The sequence below is a fragment of the Melanaphis sacchari genome, unplaced genomic scaffold, assembly GCF_002803265.2.
Source record: "Melanaphis sacchari strain LSU unplaced genomic scaffold, SCAv2.0 Contig10_pilon_pilon, whole genome shotgun sequence".
In the NCBI taxonomy this organism is placed as follows: domain Eukaryota; kingdom Metazoa; phylum Arthropoda; class Insecta; order Hemiptera; family Aphididae; genus Melanaphis; species Melanaphis sacchari.
Genome location: NW_020270420.1, coordinates 4,655,699 through 4,670,199, shown reverse-complemented (window position 1 = coordinate 4,670,199; position 14,501 = coordinate 4,655,699).

Sequence of the window (14,501 nt, the reverse complement as noted above, 5' to 3'; positions counted from 1 at the left end):
GATTAAAGTAACTTTTTAACCACAGTTCATTATTAGTTATTACTTATTGCAGTACGTTTCGGAAAGAGCAAATTAGTAGACCTCGCAGCCACCAACGGAGCATGATCGTAATTTTATACTACAAAAAGCTATTCTATAATATTATAGTAGTACGAAATTGAATTATTTATATTATTTATTTATTGATATAATTATATAAAATTTTCCAACTATATTTAGTTGAATATACATTTAATATTAAATATTTTTCCAAGATTTCCATTTATTATTATTTGAGAACATTTGTTGACCAGTTAACATAGGTAAAAGATACATAATTTTGAAAACTCTGAAATTTTTGTTTAGAGAAATATAATGTTATATAAACATACTGCAGTTATTCTAAAATTTTAATTTTGTACCTTTTTTATTACTTTATTAGTTTATTAGTATTACATTTTTAACATAATATATTACTAAAAAGTATAATATAGGTTTTATAAAAAAATTACATTAAATAAATAGTTTTTAATTTATAAATATGTAAGACTAGAAAAAGTCACAAGAAAAATAGAGCAGAAAAGTTAATACATCTTTTTAAAATAATAATAGTTACCACTGATAAAATAATTAAGTTACTTGTGTTAAGCTTAAGTATATCCTTTAATCGACTGTCATGTCATTTGTATGTATAAATTTTAATATTATTTATTTATAATTCATGATATTTTGGAGAAAAAAAAGTTCTTTTTTTATCATAAGCATATTATATTACAAACTAATATGAATTATACAATATGTGAATCGTTATATGGTTTTACATTTCTGAATCTAGATAATGGTATTAACGAAATTATACTATTATAAACAAATTCATTTATTTTAATCCATACTTAGCTGAATTATTCAATCAATTAAAAAGGACAGTTTATTAGCATTATATTTGAATATAAAATTAGTGTTTTTATAATACTATAAATGCTTTTAAACTTTCTGAAAATTACTTCATAATTTAAAAATAAGGTTTTCTTGATGAAACATCAATAGTAAATAAATATATTGTTTTAGAGTGTATTATAAGTTTTTTAGTTTACCAGATCAAACAAAGTTACGTTTAAAAGTCACAATAATAAATTGTATGTACAAATTGAACAAAATAACAAAATAATATGCTAAACAATATTCCAAAATTCAAATTTAAATTTGTTGAAACTATAATGAAAATGAATAATATTTAAAAAATATTAAGTATCTAATATAATCTTATAAATAAATGTTAGTTAAAACTTTAAAATATAAATCAAAAGATCATAAAAATTATATTTTTTTACCTTTATTAAATAACCCTGAATCTTGTATATAAAGAAGTCTAAAAACTTTCCAGTTAGTTTTTCTTTGATGGCATTTTTTAAAAATATAATTAGAAATTTGAAATATAAATTAAATAAATTATATTATCAACCATTTAAGTTAAGAAAATATTAAAAACTTATAATTTTATATTCTATAAGCGGTATTTTAAAGTTTTTAATAACACGACATAAAATAAAAACATATAGATCAAAAAGTATTAAAAATGTTATTAACTAAAGTAATATATATAGTGGATCGATTATACTGTGTTATAATTTCTACTTTAATAACGCTATTACAGAAAATGTAAAAAAAAAACAGTGGAAAAGCCTACATAATACTATTAAGTAATGATTATTGGTACCAACATTAAGAATTAATTTAGTGCTCAAATTATTTAAAATTATATTATTTATTAAAGTTATAATGTAAAATAAAATTAATAAATCTAAAGGAAAATGTTTTTACTAGGTATTAATTATAATAGTCAAATTTGTACATTTAACTACTCAGTACTCAAGTCGTTAAAATCCATAGAATTGTATTTATTTTGAATTTAATACTCATAATCCTATTTATACTCTATGACTTTACATTTATAATTTATATGTAAACAACAAAAATCTTAAAGAACAATTTATTTATCGTGAAATTCAGAATATATTTTAATATAAACATGCAACACATTATATTTTTATAAAATACATATTATATTTTAATTCAATGTTATTATATGTATTATTCATAGTATTTATACTTGGACTATACTAAATTAATTTCGATATAGTGAGGCCTGCCACTCCACCGTTCAATGAAATAATAATCAATGCAATTCAGCTAAAGTGTAATATATGTATCGTAAAATTAATTATTGACTAATGAGTGAATAAATTCTAAAGGTGTATTCTAATCAGTAAACACAAATAGCTATAATAAATAGAGAGTGACCTTATAGTTTACTACTAGGAAAATCAATTTTTTTCTAAACAAAACATTCCAAATGTATTACCACTATTGTATTAACACAACTATTCCATAACCTAACATTTGATACCATTATCTTAAAGTCGTTTTGAGCTTCGTAGTACTTATTAACTAAAATACAAATAAAACATTGTTGTAAAGGTATACTGTGTATACCTAATTATTATAGCTATTAAAACTAAATAAATATCAATTAATTATACACGTAAATATGTAAATACTATATTTATTTATTTTTAACGTACTCTTACATATACACGCAATTGCATGTTATATTGTACGTCTTAATCTAATCAATATTTTGTAATAATATAATGTAATATCTACTGTGTGTTATTAAAACAAATAAATATTTTATTTGAAATTACAAGAATTGTATAAATTATTATAGTATTAAATAATAAATTATGCGGTTTTATATTGATTAAATTCATAATAAAAATATATAAACAAAACACCTATGAATATTCCGAAACATATCAACAGAAATACGTATTAATTTTTTTTTTTCTTGAATAATTCTTTTGAAAATATGAATTAGTATATATTTGGACAGTTATTAAATAATTTTTATTAAAACAGATCTAAAAAATTATATTTATATTCAAAGTATTTTTAGTAATGAAGTAATATGATTGTAATCGTTTTTAAGTTGAACAAAACTGACTTCACTATGTACTCTCTTTCATAACTAAAAAAAAAATATGTGAATAATAATAATAATGTTGTTATGAATTAAGAGTTTAATTACATCAAAACACTATAAGCATATCATAAAATACAAATAAATAAATATGAATAGACATTATTATACATGTTCATAATGTTTTTCCAAAAAAATAAATTAAATGAATGGTTTTTTATCAAACATGTTCGATGAAAAAACTGTAAAGAAAAAACTAATCTGAAAAAACTACATTTATTTTTATGGCCATGGAATTATTTAATATAATATAAAAATAGCATATTATTATGGAAGTATTAAACTATTTATGTTTTTTCTTACCTGTAATACATTTTATTTTTTGTACAATTTAATTGAACATAATATAATGAATTATAAACATATAAATAAATAACGATTGTGGCTTGGCGTGGCGCGTTGACTGCTATCAGTTGCGAAACGCAACTGAGAGTAAGTAATGGCCACAGCTACTAGCTACCGGATGGGTGACCATCCGGGATCATAGTGGTAAAAAACCTTGCTACACATACACGTGTTTGTTAACAACTGTAACAATCGTAAAAAAAAACAACTTACCGTACCAATCTTACTCCTACCACAGTTCATAAACCCTACAACAGCTAATGGCCCTAATCGACGGGCTTAAGTTCAATATATATATAAAAAAAAAAATGACGATTATATTTATAATATATTGTTTTTAGACACATAGTACCAAAGTGGGTGTCTCTTTGGCAGGCGTCGAATTAATAACTTATTAATAATTTATTCACCCACCTATCCACACAGTGTGTTGTCATCGTTCGAGAAATAAGGAGAATTTACAACCCCCGAGGTATTGCGATTTACGAACACAAAATATAATAGTTATAATATTAAAATAGCTTTTGATCATGTTGATTCTTCATAGTCCTCATAATTTTGTTTACAGTTACATATGATGTATATCCGCGTAGTTTGGCACTCGTTGGGATAAGTCAATTATAGTTGACACTACTAAATACTCACGAATATCCAAAAAAAAAGGAATATTTATGTCATAATATACACATGTAAGTATATCAGTAAATATTTTATATTTGAACACTTATATTATGTATTATTATTCTATACCATTGGTTTCAGATTTTTTGTATAGCAATTTGAGCCGTATGAAGTGATATTGCGAAACAGTCATTTTACAAATCAATTATAAACTATCATTGTACCAACGGGACTTATTTTATTTATTTATTTTTTTTAAAGCTTAATTTTACAAATAAAAACCCAATTTTTATTGAATTGGATTGGATTAAAACATTTTACTTTAAAAATAATTACTATTATTATATTGTATTTCAAGTATATTATGTTCAAATACACCTTTAAAATTTGTGAGATCTGATGTGAAAATAATTTGAAGAATTTTCTATCTTAACGTAGACGTAGAAAAAAATATTATAGTTTTTTAAATACACTAAAAATGTCATATCAGCTGATATGGGTTATACAAACAAGCATATTAAAGCTACTCGTATATACAATTGTTTCGTTATTTCTCAATTATTAACTTTACAATTTAAATGCTGTGAAGAAATAATTTTTGAAATCAGTTTTCCTATACCTAAGGATGGTTCTGTAAATTTCATATAATTATATATTTAGTATCAGGATAATACTAAAGCACAATAAAATAATATTATGTGTTATGTTTTTTATTGATTTTTGTTAGAAATAAGGGTACAGTAGTGATGGATATCTTTTCAGACTCATTTTTTTCTATCTTACATCGTATTATAATGTTATATTATATTTTTTAATCCATGTATAAGCAACATATTATGAGTTCATCAAAGATTATTAACATTTTTTTAAAATTTTAAGAAATGGTTGGAAAAGAGTACGCTGAAGTTCAACAAAATCAGTAATCACCATTCCTTTCAGCTAATGGCCTCGTTTACGGTGAATAAAAAATTATTTTAATTTATTTGACTAAATAAAATAAAAACTAAATCAAAAATGTAATCAAGACAAGCAAAACAACTCCGAATTTGAATAGAAAAAAAAATGGCCACAAATGTCGGATACTCCCGCCTCGGTGAAAGTGTTGATTAATTTTTATAGACGAGATAAATTGCATACGTGTGTTTGGGTCAGCACTGTCTGTCTCGCATTACTCGTGGCCGAGAGGTGAGACGAAAAAAAAGAAACTAAAACGTTTACGTTCTCTTTCAGGCAGAGACGATCTTTCAAAACCGCCGGAATAACACGTCTTCAAACAATTCAAACTACTGTCATCGTTATTCGGCAAACCGCAGTTGATGGATATGGTCGATTTTCATCTCACTACCGGTGCGTTCTATATCAATTTTCACAAATCCCTTCTCTCAAACAAAAACATTAAAAAGTGTACTTTATAATAATATATGTATGCATTATACATACATGATTTTTTTTCAATTCTTCAATTTACATTTTGTTTCTTGGCTATGTTTAGTTTAGTTACGAGTACACTCCACATGAATATTTATGCGGATCACGAAAAAAACACACTAGCTTCACCGTAAGCCGATAATACTGTAATGTTGTCGCGTTCTAGTCGCTAAATAATAATTATTTTATTTATGAATATCAGCGCCGAACAAATTGACGTTCGATAACTTCAGTTCCAGACGCCGCTATGAGTAATGCGAATGCGATTTATTAGAAAACGTTCACATATCAAAAGAGCGTATTTTTCAAATAATTCTACAAAACTATAACAAAGGAACCGACCATTACGATATTTTTATATGACTCTGTGTCAATACTCTCATTTTTTCGCTTTCGTGTATCGTGTTATATTCATTCGCACAAATAATTGTATTTCTTGGTTTAGAAGACTCACGGTAAATAGAGCCGTCAACTGGTAGTTTGATTGGAATCGACTTTATTCCAAACTTTTATATTATCGAAAAATTGAATATTAAATATTCACTCGGGCTGTGATAAATGATAATGAACGCCTAAAAATCGTATATCGGACAGTACGAAATATCATGCAAGTGGTACCAGATGTGTTGGAGGTGGGTGGCGCTCTTGTCACTCCTTTCGCTGTAGGGTGGTTGGATGTTGGGTTGTTTAAATCCAAAAGCAATAATAAATCAACACATGTGACGTTTAAAATAATGTATCCTAAAAGACACGCGTACATTATTGCACCTGATCTGCGGATCTCTCGCTGAGGATGATCACACGAATGTGCCCATATACCATGTACACAGATATCCTTTCCTCACCAAGATTACCGACACAGACGGTGCACACAGTGTATCGATCGTGCCATACAATACATACGTCATACAATATGAAACATAATGGTTTAAATAATAGTCAATAAGGTATAATAATGATATTATTTTTTTTTCGTCATCAGATGATTTACTTTATTTATATTATCTGCTTTCGACACGAAACCAAACTTTGAACTCAATAGCTTTCATATATCTTATTTTTATTATTTCTTCGCGTTTAAAAATTCAACAACATAAAGTGGCTTATAATAAGAGTCATCTTCTCAGATCCGCCTTTGTGAAACACAAATAAAACCCACACTTCATTTAGAATCTTTAAAAAAAAAGTTCTGAATTATAAATACGAATATAATGACTATAACATGCTATTGTAATATTAATAAGTATATTATGTAAATTTGAAAGATTCTAAAAAGTACACATGTTCCAAATGTAAGATGTTGGTAAAATGTTTTTCTGAGAATATCATGGATATACAACCAAATAATCAATACGTTTTTCGTAATTTTTTTGAAAAAAATAATACATTTTACAAAAACTTATGAGTTTAATTTATGATTTCTTGATTATTTTAAAATAAATTCAACGATTTTAACTGATGTTTTTGACTTTTGTCCACTTTTTGCTCTGCATTGAAAATTTTTATCTAAATATATATTATAAAGCTATATTGTGTGCTATATATGCACACACATATTATTCATATTTTTTTTTTTACTGTGATTTTTAACTTAATACTGCTAGTTTAACCAAAACATTTATTTTAACAATCAATATGTTTGTACATTGTTTTTTTACTATAACTTTGAATTAATGCTCCAATGTTTGATCAAAATGTATATTATAGCCTATAGGCACACTCGTATGTATTATATAAAGTATACAATATTTATTATTTTTTTTAAAATTTAATTCAATTATTTTGACTGATTCGCAAAATCTGACAGACCTAACTTGGTTAATCAGTTGGCTAACTTTGCACGCAACTAAGTCTTATTGCGAAAAAAAAACCACGAACGTAATTCATCTTTGTGGTGAAAAACTACACACACTATTCGACCTAGAAAATAATTTTCATACTTAATTTGATAACATTAAATATTTAATCGTATTTTTAATTGATTTAATATTTTAATTATTAATAGATAGGTGTAAGAAAATAAAAATTAATTTAATTAAAAACTCTTGTAATATTTTTATTAGGAAGATTGATGCTATTATATTATTATTCAATTTTTGAATAATTCATAAAATACTTATTACTTTTATAAGTTATAAAATGTTGAATATAACATAAATTAAAATATACATTATTATTATTTTATTTTTATTTTTTAATAAGCAAAAGACTTATTCAGGTAAGTTATATAAAAGAGGTTTAAATTATAACACAATTTTAGCTTCAATTTTTTTTTTTTTTTTTTTTTATAATATTTTGGTTACAATTAAAAGTTATCAAGAAACATAATTTTGTAATAAAACAGAAAAATATTTAAACTAATATGAAATATCATCTTCTTTGTTTTGTGCTTTTTATTATTATTATTATCATTATACGATATACGATATACTTCCTGGTTAGGTTAGGTCAAGTTTTTTTTATGAGGATTTACTGCACTGTAATAACTGAAATACATTGTACATCTGTAAATCGTATTTTGTAAATTGATAAAAACATTTATTTTCATTTTTCAATTATTATACTTTGTTATCCAGCTTCATATTTTTAAAATTTTCATTATGTTGAAGACAACATTATAGATGTGACTAGTTTAAAGCCATATTAGGGTAATCCTTGACTTAAACTTAAGTTTGTACATTACGTTATTACCTTTCTCATAAGCTTAAATATGTATAAGCCTAATTCAAGTTATTTTAATAATCAAAAAATAAATTTAAGAAATCGGAGAGCTCACTTTTCTCTATTTTAGGTGTCAAATGTAGATACATTGAGTAGGTCACTGTTATATATGTAATGCATTTATTAAATGTGATTTTAATGATAATTCATTGCATACCCAAAATAGCAGATACGGATTTTTAGTATATATTTAGATGCTTTCTAGATTGTATACTTACATTTTATTGTATATTTATATATTGGTACTATAGTCATTTATTTTGCTATTATTAATATTGTAGGTTGAATTCACCGCACACTTTTCTAAAAGCAATACCATGACATTTTTTAAAATTTTCAAGTCAACCGTTATTGGTTTTGAATTTTTCATGGCCTAATTTTTTGTGAATTTTTCTGCTTTTTCTTTTAGAATAGGACACCGATATTGACATTAGCATCCCTGCACTGTTTAAACCATTTAACTACACTTTTTTTTATGTCTGAAAATTCAAGGTCTCTCTTTTCTTTTTACAAAATAAATGTTGAAAAGTTCAAATCAATTTCCTGACCGTTTTTTATTATGGTAGATATTGTACTTGCTAGTATTCTAAATCCTTCAATGATAGCTTTCTTTTTCTTTTCACTTGTTACTGCTTCAAGGACCCTTAGTTTTTCTCCAATAGTAAGTGTTTTTAATTTGTGAGACATTTTTACATTTTCAAAACTTCAACACACGCGGCACACGCACACGTGTAACTTGATCACAAATGACAATACCAAATGTGTAAAGTGAAAATAAAACTAAACATATATTATGATAAAAAATTAAAAAAAAAAAACGATAAGATTAAATCATTAGTACAAGACTAATAAAATTAAAATGTAATTATAAAATCAAAAATAACTCATCGTCTATATTTGAATCGCGAAATGTTCGAATTATCTATATATTATATTTTTGTTTTCGAGTAATGGGGGTTTTTCTCTAGGGAATTAAATTTATTTTGACTTATCAAGGTAACTTATCGAGGTTCCACTGTTATTATAATTTGTTTACTGTGATGTAAGAATTATTTTTGTATAAAATAATATCGTTTGGCTATTTATATCAATTTTTTGAATTCAGTTTATCAATATATGTATAATGTCAAATAAAATAATTGTATACATTTATATAACAAAAACTATTTTGATATTATTTTATAGTGATTACATGAAATAGTTCTACTCTAAAATGATCTGTGTATACATAGTACAAAGTATTAAACACATTACATCAATATTTGACAAACATTTATGAACAAATTTTAAAACGCATCAGATACACATCAATAGAATAGAATATACTATTTCAACAACAACGTTACAATATTATAAGAGAACAGGTAGTGAAAACAATAGTCGTAGACCAATTTTCTCAATATTTAAACATCAATATATAATTTCCACACACATTTCCGCAACGGCATCTCTTTTTCGTTTGGATGAGTACATCTTCCGTTTTTAGATTCAATGAATTACTTGAAGGAAGAATACATTCGTAAGATTAACTATTTTTGTATATTATTATTTATTTTATAATATATTAATTTGCATAATAATATATTATAACCTTTAAATTGCTTAGCTAATATTTATCATACAGTATTTGTATAGCGTTATTATTTAGATTATAATTTACTGGGCAATTAAATTGGAATTATATACGTAATAAAAATTATAATAGTAGTATACATACAAAATTAATTAATTTTCATTAAAATAATAATAATAAATTAAATTGGTAGATGGCATAAGTTTAGCACTAACGATTATAATAAATGCATAAATAATATCAAATCGCATTAACTCAGCGCCTATTATTAAGTAACTTTATATGCAAATATGTGTACACTTTTAAAATTCAATCGGTGCTTAATCGATAATTTAGAAGTGTCAAATGTACCAATATTCAAAACACAATGCGTATAATATTCTAATAAACGGTGTTCAAATCACCCTGGCTTAATTGTAAACCAAGGTATACGACATATTATAACACATCTCAATATAATATTAACTTACTAGTGGACGTAACGTGTCGTTGTTTAATACTAAACGCATTGAACCGATATAAATTGAATTATATAACATGACGTATAGTGGTGATACCAAGCGTTGAATCTAACCCCATTAAAACATCTCTGAAATAATCATAATACCAAATTACAGACAACGGAATTAACTTCTAAGGTAAAATACAAAACATTCAGGAGCACACTAAGTATTTAGTTTAGACTTAGGTTTTTATTAAACATATTTTATCAATAAAACATATTATATACCATCACGGCACATTCCGTGGTATCTCTTAAAAAATCCGTTCTTCCATCATTAATTTATGACCGTTCATCATATTTTTTTTATAAATCAAACAAGTTTTGAATTCAAATATTATACAATACCTATAAATTGTACCTATATCTTTAAAGACATCTCTATCATTCCGATTAGGTTTTTCTCGTATTTTCTCTATCAAAATAAATTAAACTAAATGACCTTCTAAATTAAAATTATTTATTTATTTAAAAAAAATGTACTCTGTAAAATTATTTAAATTTTTAATCAAAAACTAAATTTGATGTTTCAGTTTCAGTTTTGCAAAGTTAATTTGGTAGGCGTAACTTTTTATACGATTTCCGTCAGTCGCGCCAGCACTAGCGTAGTACACTGAATGAAAAACAATTATTCAACCAAATCGCAAATTAGCGACAGACGACAAAAGCTATTAATTATTCGTTAAGGCGTAGTTGGTTTTCAATATAACGACGGATTTTGATGAACGCCAGTATACCACAGAGCTCTTTTTCTTTTCTGTCTCTCTCTCTCTCTCAGATCAGTTCCTTGTACTTAATTTATCTTTGCTGGCTGAGAAACAAGAGTTTCTAATCAAAACATTGAAATATTACAGTTGTCTGCAAAACCGCTGAACAGTGTACGCTCGTTTACGTTATATGCAAGTAAAAATGAAGACGAATTTCCTAGCACTGCCGATTTTAATTGTTTCTGTCCAACTAACGGTCATCTAGGCCGAAATACATATTGCAGTTAACTTCAAACTACCATTTGAATACTGCATCAGTTGTTGAGTAGTAAGCTACTACTAATGATCGTGCTTATACGAGTTACATACTATTAATATTTATTGTTATTGTTGATAATGTTTTGTATCTAATTAATAATAGTTATAATAATAATAATAATAATAATAATATAACAAATAATTTCTGTTTGATGGATATTTATTAGACGTTTTGATGACAAGAATCTATGAAAAACAATAATAAATCATAGTTTGATTTACTAGTATGAATGTCGTAATTGACTTAATTGTTTCATTTCTCTATTTAGTTATATTAATTTAACAGAAATACCGTAATATTATATAGTAGGTATCATAAATATTCTGAATAAATATATTTATCTTGTAGTACTACACTAGTACGTTTAGTACTTACACGTCTTACACGCTTATAGAAAATAACATACATAAATATGTATATGAATATATTTGATATTTTTGTACGAAGAACTTTAATTCTGAAATTCTGAACGAAACTTCATAAAGCTATGAGATGAAGGGTAATATTAAATATTAAATGAAATACATTTGTTTGACTCCACTGGGTTTAAACGTAATGAATTATGTGTTACCCTCCTGTAAGCGATAACTATTGCACATTATTCCAAATGCTGTTATACACTCATAAATTATTTATCGTATTGTATTTGTTGCTACGAGTTGTTAAAGTTTGTTCGGGTTAGTGTTTCGCGTTAAAAGATAGTGTTATTTTCAGGGACTTCAGTAAATCATCCAAGCAATGCATAAAATTATATTAGTTTAACGATACTCAACAATGTCAATCTATTTTTAAAATAAATTATTATTTTATTATCATAAGTTAATTAAATCCATAACTTATTAAAGTACCTAGTGCTAGAATATTTAATTATAATACTGTTAAAAATGTTTAAATGTACAGCTTTTAAGTTTCTGGCTTAGACAAGACATATATTGGTCTTGAGTTATAATTAATTATTGCTTTAAAAATATTATAATATCACTAGAGGTAACGATATTCGGTGCTGACTGCTTAGTGCTGAAATAAGGAACTGAGATACTTAGTACTCAAGTAAATCATGTCCAACTTTCTAGTCACTAATATTATAAGTGGAAATACACAGTTTTCAAATACTTTAAAAACGATTACGTGAGCTCGTGGTTATGAATTAGATTGTGTTAAGTAATAATGTTCAAAAAGGTTATACATTTATTATAACGCATAACAAAATAATCTGGAAAACCCGATTGAAATTTCGTTGTACATTCTTCCGTAGTTTGCAATATTGTTTCTCGCAATATATAAAAAAATGAAAATTTTTCCTCGAAAGAAATAAATTATTAAAAATATTTAAGGATGAACTATTTGAATTATTATTTCTAAATGCTTAATCCATTCCTCACTTTATATTTGGAAGCTTATATAATTTGAAAGTATTCTAAAGATTTAAATTAAAAACTATATAACAAGAACCACATCGATGATAAATTCATGTTATATATTTTCGAACATCAAAAATATTTTATTTTTTTTTTTGAACCTCGTTATTTATATTGGTTACATGTATAATAATATAATAGTATCTTAGTTTTTTAACATATTGTGTTCAGTATTTTAATTAAAAAATAAAAATAAATAAATAAACATTAATTAAGATATAACATGAAAAGTAAAATTGTTTTGTAACTAGATAACTATTTACTATTTAGTGATAATTATAGAATTATACACATTTACTACATAACGGAAAAATATAATAATATTTTTAAGCTAAAACGAACAAAAACGTTAAGAATATAGACGTAAAACGTAAAATTTAAACATTTTTTTGAATTCTAAGTAGGTAACTAATTTTAATTATGTTTTTCAATTCCAAACACTTTACAGATATATAGTTCTATAACAATAAATATTCTTTGAAATTTCAAATTAATTATTATTTTATATACATTATAAGAAATTAATTTTATAAATTTAATTACATTTTTAATCATTTAAATTTAATCGTTTAAGCGTAAGTTGCATTATTTTCGAATAAATTGAATACGTTCTTTCAACATCGTAAAACTTACAATTATTATTATTTTACCCCTAATGTAAGTTACATGCTATATTAGGTTTGCTTATATTTTATAGCAACCTTATTGCCTTGAATCGCAATTAAAACAAAACTATTATGAATTTAGACACTTCGGTATTTTTTTGAATGTTTTACATGTTTTAATTACTAGTATAATGATTACAAATCCAATAATATCCATACTATTGACTATGTTTAGACATCGATAAGTATCATATTTTTACACTTAATGATCGCCGTATAATAAACTATTAAAATCCAAACAATATACCTATAGTTATATTATAAACTTAAAAAACACTAATATTAGGATATAGGGTTTAGATTTTATAATTTACTAGTTTTTATCAAATACCTATCAATATTACAATGTTATTTTACAAATTTAATAAATCTAAAATACGGCTAGATAAATAATGTTTATTAACAATATTTTATAAATAACAAGTTTCATAACATGATACATATTATAGAAATTATACAACTCTATGGTCAACACGATATTCAAACCTTTATCCAGTATGAATATAAACAAATAAATATACAAACATAAAATTATATTTTAAAAAGAGAAAAGTATTTTGATCTTCAGAGTAAATATTTATTAATTATTATTTTTTTTTTTTTTTTTTAATACCTAATCTTTAATAATATACTATTAATTTGATATTTTCAACCATTTAAATTGGTTTGCAAAAATATTTATTAATACTGTATGCTCTTTATATAAATAATTATGTGTATCGATAATACAAAATTCAACACAGACTGCAGAATATCACTTGATAAGTTTTAATAATATTATGCTTAGAGAATAAACTGCTGAATCAGAATATAAATATATAATTTAGTATTTACCATTAATGTCTATTAAAGTTATGGTTAGAGAAATATATTATACGATAATAATATATTCACGCGCCAACTTTGATATTGAAAATTATCAAGTAATCGTTTTATAACGATTAATTAAATTCATAAAGAAAAGCTTACATAATAATTATTGATTAATTACTAACTTACTAGATTCGCATAAAAGTTACAAAATAAATACATCATTCTGATGAACAAGAATACTATTTTCAAAAAAATGTTAATATTAGGTAAATTTAGAAGTTTTATTTCATATTATTATTCGTAAATGAATAAACTCATTTAACATTACAGAATTACTGAAATATATATTTGTTAATATTTTTCCTGTAAT